The sequence below is a fragment of the Orcinus orca genome, chromosome 1 (assembly GCF_937001465.1).
Source record: "Orcinus orca chromosome 1, mOrcOrc1.1, whole genome shotgun sequence".
Lineage (NCBI taxonomy): Eukaryota > Metazoa > Chordata > Mammalia > Artiodactyla > Delphinidae > Orcinus > Orcinus orca.
In genome coordinates, this window is record NC_064559.1 from 204472141 (window position 1) to 204489544 (window position 17404).

At 52.1% G+C, this 17404-nt stretch overlaps 1 protein-coding gene across 6 annotated transcripts in view; it reads left to right on the plus strand.

Annotated features, from left to right (window-relative positions):
• The window catches only part of CASZ1 (castor zinc finger 1), a 155044-nt gene that overhangs the window by 1521 nt on the left and 136119 nt on the right, over nt 1-17404 (plus strand). For 4 of the 6 annotated variants that reach the window (XM_049712482.1, XM_049712427.1, XM_049712503.1 and 1 more), the window contains exon 1: nt 5006-5163. The exons of 1 other annotated variant lie outside the window; for it this stretch is intronic. The gene's annotated coding sequence lies outside the window, so the exon portion shown is untranslated. Of the gene's footprint in view, nt 1-5005; nt 5164-6891; nt 7703-17404 lie in introns of those variants that run through there. One more of the 6 variants, XM_049712471.1, reaches the window with a different exon arrangement.

The following is a 17404-nucleotide window of genomic DNA, read 5'->3' on the forward strand; positions in this document are numbered from 1 at the left end:
CCCCTGCTTGTGGCCAGCAGGGTTCTAATAAGGATTCATTACTGGAATCACAGACTCTTTCACCCATTAAATTAACAGGGGTTTAAAAAAAAAAGAGTGAGAATGCCGAAGACTGGAGAGATGGGGCTGACTCACACACAGCTGGTCAGAGGGCAAGTTCATACACCTTCTGGGGAGGGGGCACTCTGGCAACGGGAGTCAAAGCTCTGAAATGCACGCTCGCTCTTTGACTCACAATTCCACTTTAAGGAATGTGCGTGATTATTTAGGGACAAGGATATTCATTAGCGCTCTTTATCATAATGAAATGAATTGGAAATGAGTTCGATGTTCAAAATTTCCAATAGTGGGGGACTGGTTAAGTAAATGGTGGTCAAGCTCTACCATGGGTCCACAAAACATCACGTTGCAGAAGAGTGTTTAATGACGTGAGAAAACCATGCTACGTACACATAGCCAGCCGGTTTAAAAAAACCCCAGAATGTTCAATGTGCTGACTTTATAAAACAAAGCAAAAAACAAACAAAGACCCTAGACTGGAAATACAACAAAATATCAACAGTGATTATCCATGGGTGGTGGGATTACAGACGATTAAAATATTTTCCTCCTGTTTATCTGTATTTTCTGAATTTTTTACAATAAACACGTATTATATATATTGTCAGAAACAAATAATCATGTACTTTGCAAAAAGAATGAGGGAATTTGGGGGTGGAAGGGCTTGTCAAATCTGTCAACTTGGATGGGATTTGGGAAAAAGCCCCTCTCTCATACTCCCTTCCCAGGACTCCCAAGGGAGACATATTAAAAAAAAAATGCACTCAGCTTTTTTTATTTTTAATTACAACTTGCCCAGTAATCACCATAATCACTTATCTTGGGCATTTGTTTAATTATTCAGTCACTAATAGTCACTGTGATGCCAGAACCATGAGAGGCCCAGTGAACTCGAAAAACACAGACCTCACCCAAGGAGGACCTCAAACCCAGGAGCAGCTTCGGAAAAAGGGAAACAAGTACATAGTCTGTAATTTTTAAATTTAAAAATAGTGATTGTTTGCCAGCACTGATTGAGTGCTTCATGTGTATAAAGCCTGGTGCTTGGTTCTGTGATTTCTTTGATTCCTTTTGTCTTTTATTAGATTGAAATAAGATTTATGGTTAAAAAGCAGATTTGTTCTACTTCCTTCCTCCTCCTCTCCCAATGCACTCACATTCAAGTTTCATCTCAGAGTAAAGGTAAAAATGCTTGTTGCACTCGGGTAAGCTGGGAAGTGAGGCTTTGGTCACCTCCCCATCCCTGCAACTGGTCCTGGGGGTAAAAAGCATCAGCTCTGGAGTCAGTCTAGTTCAGCCTTGGGAAAGTTATTCTCTGTGCCTTGGTTTCCTCATCCGTATAATGGGTATATTCATAACAGTAACCACCTGGTACAGTTGTTGTGATGATCTAATCAGATAATACGTACAAGTGTTTAGCGTGCTGCCTGGCACATAATAACCACTCGGTAAATAACAGCTATTGACGTACGATTAGGTGTTGCTTTCCATCACTGTAGAGGACCAGAAACCAAAAAACTGTGACCAGGAAGCCGAGCTGTGATTACTTTCAAGGCTGTCCCAGTCACACAGACTGAGACAGACTTAAATTTATTTGTTCAAAATCAATCATTGAGAGGCTCCTGGGTGCCAGGCACTGTGCTTGGCTCCTCGGCTCCCGCGACAAAGGCACAGACCCTAAGGCTCACAGTCTAGTGGGGAGGGACTTCCCTGGAGTCTTAGAAATGGGAGAGGCTCTTCATCACATGCAGCCCACCCGCAGGTAGGGGGCTAGAAGGATGGCCTCCATAGGGTCCTTAGTTGACCCCACCTCCCCTCCTGCCTGTGCAGCCTCCTCTGTTGAGGCACAAGTCACCAGAGCCATCTACTTCCCCACTGTCAACCCCTGGCCAAAAGCCAGGGAGTGGAAAACGCGGCAAAGCCACCATTTCAACTTGGCAACTCCTGGCGACTCCCAGGTCGTACCAGCTCCTCCTCCCTCCCCCAAACTTTGTCCTAGACACTTTCTACTCATTCTCCTACAGCTTACGTCCCTCAAGGGCAGGGACCGCAGAGGCTTATCTTGATTCACCCCAGAGAGCAAGGGCTTACTAGGTGCCAGGCTGAGGTGTGGAGGACACGAGGGGACACAGAACAAAGTCCCTGTCTCCAAGGAGCTCCCATTGTAGCAGGGGCAGCTGGACAGGAAATACGGAAACAAATGAATAAGCAAAATCTTTGTAGACGCTCAAACAGGGTAAAGTGAGAGAGAAAGGCTGGGAAGCTACTTTAGGGAGAAAGCCTCCCTGAGGAGGCGACATGCGAGCAGAGGCCTGAATGATGCAAGGAAGCAGCCGAAAGAAGGGCATTCTGGGCAGAGGGGACAAGTGCAAAGGCCCTGAGGTAGGGACAGGCTTGGTGATTTCCAGGACAGCAAGAAGCTAGTGTGTCGGGACAATGTGACCGAGGGGAGGGTAGAGGGAGGTGAGGTCCAAGGGCAGGCAGTGGTCAGATCTTGCTGACCATGGGAAAGAGTTTGTATTTTATTTTAGGGAGAGCTCAGGAAATGCTAAAATGAAGCAAATGAGGAAAAGACCATCTGATTTCAGTCCCTGCAAAGCGAGTTGGGTGTGGGGAACAAGGCACTAGAGGCTTTCGAGGCTGGGGCTACTTTTTGGGTGTGGTGCTTTCTCCCAGCCTTTTGCTTAGTTTTCGTTTTTTTTTGGGGGGGGGTGGTGGTTGGGAAAGGAAGAGGAGGCCTCCCTTCTCACCTCATGCCATCCCAGACTTGCCACTGTTTCCAGCTTCCCCCACCCCAGATGTGTTTTCTTCACAGGAGGTAGAAAGTCTCCTTGGCGGGGGTCGGGGGAGGATTGTGAAGCATCTGAGAAAAAATGGAGGGAAGAATAAATGTTTTAATGAAAGTGTGATGGGTGAGATGCAGCTGTTGGGGTGTGTGTGGGGGGGGCAGAGCCTTATAGTGGGAAAGGGGGGAGGGGAGAGACCAGCAAACTCCTCTACCAGCTTCTCAGAGGCAAGGCCTATTGGTTCTCTTTTTTTTTTTAAAGATTTAATTTTATTTATTTTTGGCTGTGTTGGGTCTTTGTTGCTGTGCGCGGGCTTTCTCTAGTTGCAGCGAGCAGGGGCTGCTCTTCGTTGTGGTACACGGGCTTCTCACTGCAGTGGCTTCTCTTGTTGCAGAGCACGGGCTGTAGAGCGCAGGCCCAGTAGTTGTGGCACACGGGCTTAGTTTTTCCACGGCATGTGAGATCTTCCCGGACCAGGGCTCGAACCCGTGTCCCCTGCATTGGCAGGCGGACTCTTAACCACTGCGCCACCAGGGAAGTCCCTTTTGGTTCATTTTTGTCTCCCCAGCCCCGGTGAGGATGTGCTCTTCACTGGAGCTCGGCAAATGCCTGGGGAATGAATGAATGAGTACAGGACTGTTGCTGGAGAAAAAACGGACAGAAGAGGAGAAGGAAGGGAGAGAGGGCAGGAAGAAATGAGGAGAGGGAACACTGGATGTCCCAAGGAGCGACGACAATTACTGGCATTTATCGATCACTGTCTTGGCCCAGGCACTTTTCCTGCATTAACTCATTTTAGCCTCTCAACACACCCGGGCAGTAGTACAATTATTATCCCCATTTTACTATTGAGGCAACCGACACACAGAGGGGTCAAATGCCTTACTCAAGGTTACCCAGCTGGTAAGTGGCTGGGGTCTGACCCCTAAGCCCAAGCTGTTAATCACGTCTTTACACTGTCCCAGGCGTGGAATGAGCCCAGAATCAAAAGTTAGAACACCGCTTCTCAGGTCATTACCCCTCACTAGTCCTGAGAGGCTTTGCTGAAACCTTGCAGATTAGGCCCCAAAGTCTACCAGCCTGCAACAGTGCTTACCAGCCTGTGGCATTTCCTCCGAGTTTAATGCATTCTGTTGAACACTTCTCAAAGCTGCTGGTCATACTTTCAATTTTTATTCATTTATTCAACGAGTCATTTAGCTATTTGTTTACTAGTGTGGTCAATTTCTCCTTATCTCATCATCAGAGTGTTTCCTCCTTGCTTTCAAGTCTATTTCCATTCTGTCCTTGTTCAGAAGGGAAAACAGGTACAGTGATTGGTCAGTCCTGGGATGGGCACTGGCCAGGCTGAGGAAGCCAGGACCAGAGCCATCGCTGCTGACCTCCAGGCTCAGCCTGGCGTGGCCACCTCAAACCTCCTGGGAGGTGGGCAGGGTGGGCAAAGGGAGAAAAGGGAGGTTGATCTCCAATGGAGTATGAAGGTCCCCCCTCAAAGAGGCCTTCTTTATCACCCGGGCAGGGGAAATTAGCTCTCCCAAGATACCCTTTATCCTATTGCCTTGTTTTATTTTCTTCATGATCCTTTCACTCTCTGAAATAATATTATTCTTTTGTTTTAATGTTCATTATCTGTACCCCCCCACCCCCCCGCCCCACGGCCCGAGGTTCATTCTTCATTGTTCACTTAAGGATTTATTTCTTGCACAATGGACTGAATGAAAAACTCCCTTGCAAAGAATAAGTGCAAAGCGGATATCAAAACAGTGAGGACATCACGTTCTTTTGGGTTCGACAGTTCTAACATTCTAACTTGCAGGAAAGAGCTAGTTCTTCAGAGGAAAAGTGGGAAGCAGACGGGCTCTCGGGGTTCAGAACAGGTGAAAAGTAACCCACTCCCGTCTCTCCTCTCTTGTCCCCCCCCGCCTTTGCTCCACTCATTCCGGGGTGGAGAAAGCTTCTCCAGCTGCAAAACGGAGCCGCGCGCTCAGATCTGCTCCGCAGGCCGCGTCTCGCCGCGCGCGCCCGCCGAGCTCCGCCGGGCGGTGGGTGGGAAGAAACCGGGAGGGGAAGGTCTGGGGGTGTGAGGGTGGAGCGGAGCCCGGCCCCGCGATCCGGCCCGGGTTTTGCTTGCCACCCACTCGCCCGCTCGGCCGCGGAGAATTCCTTAATCACAGCGGGCGAGAGCAGAGACTGGGAGCGAAAAATCCGGGATCCGGCAACTTTGGGTAGCGCATGCGCGCCCGCGGCGCTCCATCCCAAACACACACACATTTTTCCCCCGGACTTGGAAAGTCACCCAAAGCCGCCCCAAGTGCAGGTAAGAGACTCGGCGCTCCCTCCGCCGCGGCCCCCCCCACGCCCCTCAGCTCCGCGGGCCTCCCGGGGTGCTTCCCCGCCTCGCCCCCTGTCCGGGTGCAGCCCCCCCACCCCCGAGGCTGCCGGTTGCAGCCGGGAGCGGGCGAGCGAGCGAGCGAGAGAGCCAGCCAGCCAGCCAGCCAGCCTGCGAGCGGCGGCTGCCACCCAACTCCGGCCGTGCGGGAGGCAGGGGGCACGGAGGGCTGGCACCCGGGAGCGGGGCGGCGCGTCGCCCGCTGCGGCCAGGGAATGCCCAGCGCGCGGCTCCGGGGAAGGGGAGGGCTGCTGCTCCTGGGGGTCACTTACTCCAACTGAGGGGGCGGCGGGGTAAGGGAGAAGAGGGGGAGGTGCCAGGCGCGAGTGCAGGACTTTGCAAATAGGGTGGGGGCGCCCCCCGCGCTGCGGGCTCCGGGGGGGGCAGGTGCTCGCCAATACCCAGTAATCACTCCTTCCCCCTACGCTCCCCCCCTCAACCTCCCGAGCTGCAGGGGTTCGTGCGCTCTCCAGGGCAGAGAAGGAGGCAGGGGTGAGGGGCGCCTGGGGTGACTTTGCAAGACTTTGCTCAAGGGAAGGGGGTGGGTGGGGAACCCCTCCAGCCGACTCTTGTGCCCCAGTACGAGGGTGTAGGTGCTACCGGCAGAGGTAGGCAGTGTTCACTTAGGCGCGGGGTGCCAGGGGGTGCCTCCTGGTGGGAAAACGAAGGCAAAGGTTGCTTGGCTGGGGGGAGCGGCGCCCCCTTTTTCATTTGTGCCTGGGAAGTTTGTCTCAAGTGCGCTGCTCCGGGCGCGGCAAGTGGAACTCCTCACTGCCCCCCCCACCCCCACCCCAGCCTCTCCGGGTGCAGGGCTGGCAGTGCTGGGCACAGGGAGCCGGGATGCCGGCTCAGGGCCGTGTGACTGTCGGCCGGAGCCCGCCTGAGTCCCGGGAAAAGTTCGGGGGAGTTGCCGCGGTTGTCGTGTGCTCTGGGAGAGAAGTTGCGCCCGGGGACGTGGGATGCCCGGCTGGCGGGCCGGTGGGCGGGTGGAGCCGTGCACTCTCAGGGGGCTCGGTCGAGGTGGGCGAGGGTCTGGTGGGGTCTGTGCCCCCAAGGGTGGGCTGAGGGTGACCCCGGGGCTCAACAGTTGGGGAAAGGGAGCCCTGAATCCAGGGCGCACGGCTAAAATAGGCACCAGGCGGAGGACAGAGAATGGTAGCTTGTGGGAACACGGAGGGGCACCGAAGGGGAGAGGGCCGGGCTGCCTGGTCACTTGGGGTCGAGTTTCAGGGCACAGGAGCGCGTGGTGGCTGGTGGAGGAGTGTCGGGGAGCGGGGCTCCAGGGGGCGCACGGGAATGGGGGATCGACCGGACCGACAGTCCCGGGGCAGGGGGCCGAGTTGTGCGCCCGGGGTGAGCCGGCCGGGCGGAGCGGCGGCCGGTTTATTTTTACTCGGTGGCATTTGCAGAATGTGCAGCTGATGGCCGTCGGCCGCCAGGAAGTTTTACTTTCTGTTCTTTCTCTCTTTCCGAAGCCAGCGCGGCCGGCAGCGGACCGGCTGGGGAGCCGGGCCTGGGAGGGGAGGGGGCGGCCCTGGGTTGGCAAGGTATGGGCAGGGGCGCACTGGGGCGGCGGGCGGGGGCTGGCCGGGCGAGGGCGGCGGGCGGGCTCTGGGCCGCTGCAGCTTTTGGGCGAATGTCTGTCCCCAGCGTTGGAAGCTCCTCGGCGAGGGGAACAGGTGTATGCGCCGTCAATCACGGCGGGAGGGACACTTTGGGGGCGTAGATTAAGATAATAATAATAGATTTTTCTCTAGGGGGTGGGCGCAGATTCTTCCTACAAGTCATCCCCGACCCGGGTCCGGAGTTGGGGGAGGAATGGAGTGCCGAGGGAGGCAGGGGGACGCTTCACCCTTCCACACAAGTTTCTTTCTCCTGACCCGGCTTCAGCTTGGGAAGCGGGCCTTGGGTGCGGCGAGGACCTCCCTCCAGTCACGCTGGGGAGGGGGCGGGCGCGTGTGCGGTGTGTATGATTTGTCCACCAGCAAAGCAGCAAAAACACCCCTCCAACGTGCCTGGAGCTCCCCCAAACCCGGCTGGATCAAGGGGCAACCCGGGGTTATGCGTCGCTGCCCGGGCGGAGCCTGGGGCCACGACCCTCAGAGCGTGTGGTTGTCCCGCCAACACCCCGTACACTCAAAGAGATGGGGGCGGCGAGGGGGAAAAAGCCAGGATAATCGCCGGGCAAAGTTGGTAAATTTAGGGCGTCTCTAAGCTGGTACAGACGCGCGATGAGCGCGCGCGAGGAGACTGGAAAACAGATCGCCGGGTAAATTAGTGCGCCTGCCCGCCTACCCACCCCACGGCGCGCGCGCCCGCTCGCGCACACACACACACACACACACACGCTACACACATGCACCACACACACACACACACACACACACACACACACACACACACACACACACGTCGCCGTCCTAAAGGGAGCTGTCCGGGCTGAGCAGGAGCAGCTGCGCCGGGCGTGGTGAGGGGGGTAGTTGGTCCCCGGGGGCTGCGCCCGGGCTGCGCTCCACGTGCCCAGAGGGGGCGCTGGGCCGTTCGGCGCCCGAGCGCAAAGCTCCGGGTTTGCGCCCTGGTGGCGGCGAGGCGGTGCGTCCCGGGCGGGCGTCGCGTCCCGCGCCATCTCCGGCGACTTGCACTGCCTCCGCTGACGCCCAGCTGCTTTCCCACTTCCCAAACTTCGGCATTATGGTTTTCACCTCACTCGAGTTCTGAGACCCTCTCCAGGGCAGGGTGGGGAACTTTTCCCTTCCCGGCAGCGGCCACGGCCTCTCTGCCCGGAATCCGGCGAACTGGAGAAATTGACTCCCCCCACCTCCATCTTGTTAGCCACCTTAGAGGCGGTTAACGAGAGTTTATGGGGAATATTGTTGAACTTCAGTAATCAGGTTTCCAGCGATCTTATGCCTCCTGTTTAATTTATTAGACTAGTTATTTATTCTGTTGATGATAATCTGTTGCTGGTTTCTATGGAGATGTTAAACTGATCTCTTTCAGAAATCAAACTCCATATGCACTAAAACGTTTAAAGGGGCAGTATCTCTCTCCTTTTTCTTTTTCCCTGACTTTTGTTTTGTTTTGTTTTCTAGACTTTGCACCTTGCAGACACTTTGCGTCTTTCTCTGAGTCTCGGTGCATTTTATTTCCTTCTTACGAAGGAGAGAAGCCCGGAGACTCACGCTTTGTGGCAAGTACAGCTTATTATGGCTAGAAGAAAGCCAAGGCTTTGATCCCTAAGTTGCATCATCATTTAAAACAGATCATTTCACCACCACCCCCTTCTCCCCCATAATATAAGAGCAAAATTCTTTCAAGATCAAAGAGTTCAATCTAAAAAAAAAACAACAACAAACTGTTGTGAAAAAAAAGGAAGTCAGTCAAATGTGAACCTCTCCTATATATCTGCTCCCCTTGTGTTTAAAGAATTTTTTGCATAAGAAATACAAAACTTGTAGCTCAGCTAATTTTTCATACTTATTAATAGTTTATCTTGCCCCCCCACACACTTTTTTTAATTTAAAAAGAAGTTCAAAGTTAGATTTCTCTGCCTGCGGGGGTTGAGGTATATTTGCTTCTCTTTTAGATCCTGACCATCTGTTTTTGGAAAATTAGCCTCTGGGAAGAGGGGAAAAGGAGTTTTTACTCAAACCTAATGGAGTGCTTTAAATTTTTTAAAAATATTCTCACCCAAATATTTTAAAGTCTCAATTTTTCTACTTTTTAGAGGAATATCAGTAACCTCTGGTGTATGAGAGCATATCAACTTTTCATCCTTTTCCCTCTTCTCCTCTCCTCAGGTATTTTTCTGTAGACTTGTGACTTTGAGGGGGTGGGTACAGTGAATTAAGAAAGTAAAAAAAAAAAATTATCTTGGTTTGTGACACTCTGAAAAATTGCAAACCCACTCTGAACTCAGATATTTATCACGCTGACAGATATGATACAAAGCGATTGCATTTCCTAATGATCCTCTGGGACTGAGTTGTAGGTAAAACCATTTAATGCATTTTTAATATTAAAGTAAGGCCTGGGTTCCATTTTCTTGGAGGTGGGGGAGTGGATGTCCCTCTCTGGAACTGATGCTTTCTGAGTGTACTGTTTTGTTTTTCAGCTAGAGCCCACCACCTCCCACCCCTTCACATTTCCACTTACTTTGGGGAGGGATGAGCCGCACACAGGGCATTTGGCTTTTATAAATAAATTTGTATCTGGCCAGAAGATCCAATGCTAAATAAGAGCACACTTAAAAAAAAATAAAAAATAAATAAAAGAAAAAAACAAACCTCAGACTCCACCCCTGCTCTAGGAAATAAAACAGAGGCAATACTTGACTTTTTTTCTCCTTCTGCCGTCCTGGTTCTCTTTTATATTATTTTATTTTGGAAGAGGGTGGAGTGGTTGTTGCTTCTCAGCTCAGAGGAGAGAGGACCCGTTCCTGTTATTTCCCTCTCTGCTGTATTTTAAAAACGTGTTTGATTTGGATTGCAAACAGAACAGGCTTACCGGTAGAAAAGAGCACTGTGGCTTTAAACTCACGAGTTTGCATATTCTCCTTGTATCTTTCCCCTTTGCTAATTATTGTGTTGTTTTCAGAGCAAATATGTCATATCCATGGCGACCGGGCAGGTTTATTGTCTTTCTGAAGCAATAGCTCACATAAGTAATTAATGACTTTCTTTTTTTTCCTCTGGCTTAGGTTAAACAGATCATTCAAGGAAAGTCATATCTCTCTTCTCTCTTCTCTCTCTCTCTCTCTCTCTCTTTCTCTCTCTCTCTTTTTTAGCCCAGTGACATAAGAACATGAGTTAGAACAAGAAAATACTTTAACCAAGAAGTCAACAGCTTATTTTCCCCCATTTCTTTTAAAAGCTAAAGTGTCAGCTTTCAGACATATGAGGCTGTCATTCTTGCAGCCGAGAGCAGTGCAGTCCACGCGTGGGTTGGAAATCCATTTGAAGGTTGTACAGCAGGGGAAGTGCTGGCATGGGGGGAGTAACCTGAAGGAATTTGTTTTTGAGGTGGGGGGGAGGCGCTCCAAAATGAGTATTTCTCCTGTATTTAGCGGAATTTAATTAAATTGTGTACAGGAAGGAATTAATGAGTCGGTAGTAATGTCGTCGTCGTAGTCGTCGCCCCCCCCCACCCGCCCCCTTTTCCCAGTCTGGTTAATTGGAAAGACAGAGTTTTTCTTTTCAATTCACCTTGAACTTCAGCTTTCTCCAGCCTTTGTTTCAAGTGCTTTTTCCTAGAAAAGTACCTTTTGGAATCCCTTCTGGTTAGTGTTTCCAGTATTATAGTGGGGGGTTGTTTTTTCCCCTTAGACCTACACCTCAGAGCTGGTTTCTGCTTCTCAGGAATCAACAGCTATGATGGTTGATTATGACTTGGATTTTTAAACTTTTTTCTTTTTTTGGGGGGGGCAGCTTTTGAGGATGTAAAATGATATAGATGGCCCATCTCTCTTCTGTATCAGGGAGGGTAGAAGCAATGTTTTCCTTTAAAAAAAAAATCACCATTTATGTTCCACCCTTTTCAAATGGACCTTTTGCTAATAAGCCTTATGATGTCACCGGGTAACTTTAGAAATATCCTACGTGTCCAGCTGATATTCTCCAGCAGCCCCGCAACAGACATGCGTTAATTAGGCACATTTATATGCTGTTGCCCCTCTTTTTGAAATTTCAGGTGTAACCAAGGGTTTGTGTGTGTCCTTAAGAAAGGGGAATGAAATAAAGAGAAAAGCATTTATATTATATTTATACCTGGACACAATGAAAAAGGATAGTTCCCCCATCTGAAGTAAGTTAAAAAAGGCTGTGAGTCAACTGAATGAATCTTTAGGCTTTTGGCATTAAAAATAAAAATATAAAGCAGAAGAGAGATTTATTTGGTATCTGGTTTCTGAAGAGGAGAAGAGAAGGCCAGGCAAGTCTGATGCCGAGACTCCAGCGGACTTGTAATTGAGCCCGTAACCTCTTGATGTCTATATCAGAAAAACAGACACGAGCAGAGGGAACGGAGGAGAGGCAAACAAGCCTTGTAGAGGAGGGAGCTCAGGGGGAGATTCACAGAGAGAGAGAGAGAGAGAGATTTAATTTATAGACATTTTAAAAACCGTAATTTCATTAGGATCTGTTCTTCCCCTTCTCTGAAGGGCAGCCCGGCAGACCGATAAGGCCAGTCCCTCTGCCGGGATGCGTGGTGTGTGGGTGGGCGTGAACGTGGGCATCCTTTTCAGTTCCGAGGGAGCGTTTGTTTCCCTTCTGCCTACTTTCTGCTGGCTTCCTCATTTTGGAATTAAAAAATCCCAAATCGCCAAAAGTTAGCCGTGGCTTCTGGCTGCCTGGTGGTCTCCCCTGTGGGTGCCGCGCCGCTCCATGAGCGGGTCTGTCTGCTGCCTGGCCTTTGGCATCAGTGCGTCTTCCTTCTGTTGCCAGGTGTCCCGTGGTTCCAGCCACGTGAGACCACTGGAGAGGGTGGGCACCCCCATCGCTGCCCCCTTCAACTTCACCAAGTTAAGTTGCTGTGGTTCGGAGGCCGCGGTGTCGGGGGAGCCGGGGGGAAGCTAAAGCCTGTCGTAAATTCTGCAAAAATTAATCAACCATTTAAGAGCTGCCCGTTAACAAGGGTGTACAGGCAGGCCGGGCCTTCTCCTGTTCCCCCTGTTCAAAGTCCAGCAGAGCCAGGGTGGCCGGGACGGTGGGAAGGGAAGGGGGAGTTTGTGTTTTGTTTTTGTTTTTTTTATCTGAATAATTGAGAACAACTGGAGAGAGGGATTTGTTGAATATAAATCCTCAAGTGCCCTTGTTCCATATTGTTGGAATTTTTTTTTTTTCCTTTTGGTCTAGATTTGTCCTGTGTGTCTTTGGTGGAAAAGATACGTACAGAAAGAGAGCAAAGGAGGGGGATGGGGGGGAGAGAGAGAGAAAGAGAGGGAAGGATGGAGAAGAGAGAGAGGGAGACGTGTGGCTCCTTCGGAACTCATTATCATTCTTAATAAGTCTTAAGGAATAAGGGAGAGCATTGAGTGTAAATGCTGGGTAATCCTAACACTTCTCAAGGTGAGAGGAGTCTTGAGGACACAGAGAAAAGAGAGCGCAGAGGAGGGGGTGGGAGGGGGCCCAAGCAGCCCTGGGGGAGCGGCAGGCCCAGGGTCTGGGGGGCTCTGCAGGAGGCCTGGAAGCTGGGGTTGGGGACACCCAGAGGAGCCCCAGTGAGATGGTGTCAGAGATGACACTGGGGATCTCCAGGAGAGGGTGACTTGCTGGGACAAGGAGCAGGGGTGATGGGAACCTCTACCCTGGGCCCGCCCTGCTTTGGGTTGGGGTGGAGGCCAGGGGCCACAGGGCCTTTGCTCCGTCCTGGGCACGGTCTCCCCAGCCAGCTCAGCCCCTGCCCCCTGGCCTCGGGTTCCCGGAGGAGGCCCTGGGGTCTTGTCCTGCTCGTTCTGGCTCCCTTGCATTGTCTGCTCTGGGAAGCGGGAGGGACAGAGCAGCGGCCAGAGCTCAGCTCCGGACACTAGGTGGCTTAGAGGATCTTCGAGGTTTTCCAAGACGAGCAGCCACTGGCTTCCTCTCTCCTCCCCGTTGGTGGGCTCCGCTGTGCCCGTCCTCTGCCGGCTCAGGGCAGCCCTGGCTGACTGGCAGGAGGGCGAGTGGGCACGGGCCCAGGGGTCATGGCATGGCTCCTGCGGCCGGCGGTCCCAATGAGCAGCTTCCAGGCAAGGTGAGGAGGAGGCCAGGGGCAGCTTCCGTGGGGGGAAGGCAGCCGGTCAGGGCCACTTACAGGAGGGCCAGTTGGAGCTCAGCTCTGTGTTCTCTGCCACTTGGGCATGAGGCACTGCTGAGCCCATGGTGGGGGTGGAGGGCAGTCTCTGCTTCTTCCCCTTTTGAGTTCGTGTGCCCCCTTGGAGAATCCTCTTAATAAAAAAATCTCATAAGCATAAATACTGCTCATACTTGGAGGGGTTTCACAGGTCTTATAAACCCAACCAAGGACCCTCTAGGGTCCCTTGCTCTGGTGGACTTCTTTCCAATTCTCCAGGACTATAGTGGGGAGGGGGGCAGCGATGAGGCAAAATCAGTTCTCACCGCCACTACCACCGCTGCCGGCCTCAGTACCTGGCGAGCAGAGCCACGTCAAACTGTGACACCCACTGGGCCCCCGCAGGTGGATCAGGGCCAATGCTTAGGCGCCCATCTGAAGCACCACGCCTGATAGGTAGTTGCCCTTCTCTGGGCCAAAGGCCACCTCCCCCTCATCCGGCTGGCATTGTCTCGGGTTCCTGGGGTGTTTGAAGGGTCTTAGCCAAGGTCACGTCAGAACCACTGATTGTTTTCTCTAGGGACAGTGGTGGGCAGGGAGACACAATTCCGGTTTGACTTACTGTAGTCAGGTTTTGTGTGTGTGTGTGTGTGTTTAAACTCTTTTGGAGAGTAACTTCTGGGGAGCATGCAGAAGCGGGTGCGTGGGAGTTAGAGATGAAGGCTGATGACTGAGCTGGTGAAGCCTAGAGGGAGAGCAGGACGGGTTAATGGCGGGTGGATTCTGCTTTTCTGCTGTTTAAAAGCAGTAATGACCAAATTGCGTGCCCTGCGTGTGCCTTGCTGACGAGATTTACCGAAAGGAAGCTGCGCTGCCTCCCTGCTGCTGGTCTCGGGGGGGTGGGTAAGCCTGTGTATGTGTGTGTGTGTGTGTGTGTGTGTGTGTGTGTGTGTGTGTGTAAATGAGAAGACGGGTGGGGGAATTAGCTCTGCCAGGCTGGCACCCTTCCCCAGCACTAATTGCTGGCAGAGTACCCACGGGGGCTGTGCCAGCGTCTCCAGCTCTGCCCGCCCCCCTCGACCCCGGGGAGCTCAGCTGTACAGCTCGCTATGTGAGGGCCATTTCCGGGCCCACTAGTCCTGGAGGCTTCTTTGGGAATTTCAGGGAAATCTGATCCTTGGTGGGTGGGGTGACCATGGGCCAAGCCCCGGCATCCCTGGTCTGGCATGAGGGGACAGGGTAAGACTTAGGTGGTCCAGAGCTCCCCTGAGGTCTAGTTGTAAGCACCAGGAGACACCATTCCAGTTCTGATTCTGCAGTAAATCATCGTGTGGCCTTGGGCAAGTCATTTGACCTCTCTGAGCCTCAGTTTCTTCTCTTATCAAATGGCCTCTGACACTATTGCCCTCACAGGGTTGCCCTGACCGTCGGCTGGGCTTGTAGCTGTGAAAGTCCTTTGACATAATTAAGCGTGATGAAGAATTTATCATGGTCTCGTTGTCAAGTGCAGGGTGCCCCCCATGTCAGATGAGCCCGTTTTATATAATATGGTATTAGTCTCAAAGGGGACGCCTATGAATTCCATTCCAGAAAGCTTTGAGCCTGGATGTTGTGTGGTGCTGGGGTTGCATTTTTGTACCAGGTTGTGGGTTGATTCTTTTTTTGGGGGGGAGGGTGGTAAATAAGTTGTGTAATTCAGTCTTTAGAAAATGAACAGTTAAATGTATCAACCTGGATGAATCTCAAAAACACAATATTAAGCCCCAAAACAAGTCACAGAAATCGCTGGGAGCTTGGGGCTGAGTTGGGGGTGGGTGTTGCTTTTCAGGCAGTATGGGGGAGCCCATTCAGGATGTGCGGTGTGCTTAGCTGTTTTGAGCCATGGATTCAGTGAGGAGCTGTGTATATGGTAGATTACGCATTCTGGAGCCAGCTAGCTGGGGGGTCAAAGTTGTGCCCTTACATCGGTTACTTAACTAGCCTGTGCCTCAGTTTTCTCACCTGTAAAATGGGGATAACAGGACCTACCTCCTGGGGTTGGTGTGAGGATTAGATACGGTACGACGTGTAAAGTGTCTTCCAGACCCAGGTAGGGGTGAGTGTGGTCGTATCTGCTGCCCTCCAGGGAGTGCTGTGGATGGGAGCATGGGGCAGCCGCTCTCTATGTATCTGGGGGCTGGGACCCTGGTAGGGGTGGTGCACGATGGTGTTGGTTGGAAATTCTGAATTTTGTGTTTTACCTCTCTGGGCTGCCGTGGTATTTTTGGTGATGAATCAGAAGGGGATGAGAAGTAAGACTGTGCCCACTTTCAGAGTCAGAGCCCAAGTGGGGCAGGGGCCATTGGTCTCTCTTTTCCACTGTGGCCAGATTGGCTGTTCCTGGAGCTTGAGGGGTAGGGTGGGGGCAGACCCTGGGAACTCACTCCGGGTGCCGGTGGCCTCCACCTGTGTTCCTGTGGCCTGGGAGCCTAGTGCTGAAATCCGGGGGTCCCCGGGGTCCGTGAGTATGCAGAGGCTCTGCTGTGGTGGAGACATGTGGCTGGCAGAGGGTTAAGAGCTGCTGCTGGAGTCGGCCTGAGCCCGGTGTGAATTTTGTTTCTCTCAACTGGGCAAATGAATTCCTTTAATTCTTTGTTTGCATGTCTGTAAAATGGGAGTTGGAATTCCTGCCTTGTGAGAATTAGGTGAGAGGATAGTGATTGTAGCTGCCACGTGCTGAGGGTTGACGTCAAGCTTTCTTTCATGAACCGAGCTTAGCCCGGCGAGCAGCACACAGTAGGGACCACACAGTAGGGACCATGGGATAAGGATCAGATGATTAACAGACCAGCCTTGGGCCAAGCCTCAGGTGTGTCCCTGGATGACCTGGAGCTAACTGGAGTGCAGGAGGGCCTAGCCAGGGTAGCTGGGCAGGGGCGTCATGTGGATGGAGCCAAGGTTTAAGCCCACCCTTGGGTGATTCTGCTCTGGGGGGCACTCCCCAGGCATGAGTGGCAGTGGGGAGGGAAGGGCCCGGAGCAGAAACAGAGGAGGCCTGGCGGCAGTGACCTAAGGAGGCAAGGGCATGGGGGCTGTGAAGCAGGGAGCACTGGAGGGGCGAGGGGCACTTATGGAAGATGAGGTGTATGAAACTCCATGGGCCTCTCCCATTTCACTGTGCTATGCCCAAACACCCCGGTTCTTGTTTCACTATCTGAGATCTGGGAGCAGGTTAATTTCCATGACGAACTCCAGGCCACGTGCTCCGAGGATTTATCTAATTAAACTGATGCTTTTTTCTAAGAAAGAAAGAAAGGAGGAGAGGGAGGGAGAAAAGAAAGATAGGAAGAAAGCAAGGATGGGAGGGAGGGAGGAAAGGAGAGAGGGAAAAGAAATGGAGGAACAGAAGGAAGGAATGAGAGGGAGGGAAGAAGGGGAGGAAGGAAGGAAAGATAAGAAGGAAAGAAGGAAAGGAGGGAGGGAGACAGATTAGCTGGAGGCAGACCGGTGGTTTTTGAAAGGCCATGACAGAGTGGAGGAGGTACTTGGTGTTTATGGTGGGGGTCTTCCTGGTGGGCCAGGTTTCTGTCTTCGGTTACTTTTCATTTATTTCCAGCATAGCTCTTGGGCTGGGAAGGAAAGGGCTAGCTAGAGGGATTCTGGATGTGTACTGTTCACTACAGTAGCCACTAGCCCATGTGGCAATTTAGATTAAGTTAAATGAAAAATTCAGTTCTTCGGGAATTCACTGGAGGTCCAGCGGTTAGGATTCCGGGCTCTCACTGCCGAGGTCCCATGTTCCATCCCTGGTCGGGGGAACTAAAATCCCACAAGCCACGCGGCGTAGCCAAAAACAAAAATTCAGCTCTTCCACGAGCTAGCCACATTTCAAGTCCTCCACAGCATGCAGCACAGAGAAGGAACATTTCCGTCTCATAAAGTTCTATTGGACAGAAGGGTGCTTCCCTCAGAGCCTGGGCTAAACGGATGAGCCCCCAAGGGACAGCGATGGAGGTTGGTGATGGGCTGCTGGGATGTACCCACGTGTCAAAGGGACCTCCCTGTCTGGAGCCAAGGCCTCTGTCGTGCTGGGGCTGCCTTCTGTATAGATTCCACGCATGTTTCCTCTCTCCCAGGGCAGGTGGGGCTAGAGTTCAGCAGAACAGGGTTAAAATCCTTCTCCCACTTACTGTCTTTGTGACCTTGGGCAGGGGTCTTAACTCTCTGACCCTGTGGAATTGGGCTAACGGTGGATAGTACCCGTCTCATTGGGTCCTTGCGATCGTTAACTGAGCTGATGGGTGTCAGCACTTAGTCTAGTGCTGGGCACATAGCGAGCACTTGAGAAATGGGGACCACTCTTGTTATAATCATTATAATTATAGTTGTTGATATTATTTTCGTAATGATTATTGAATAGCTT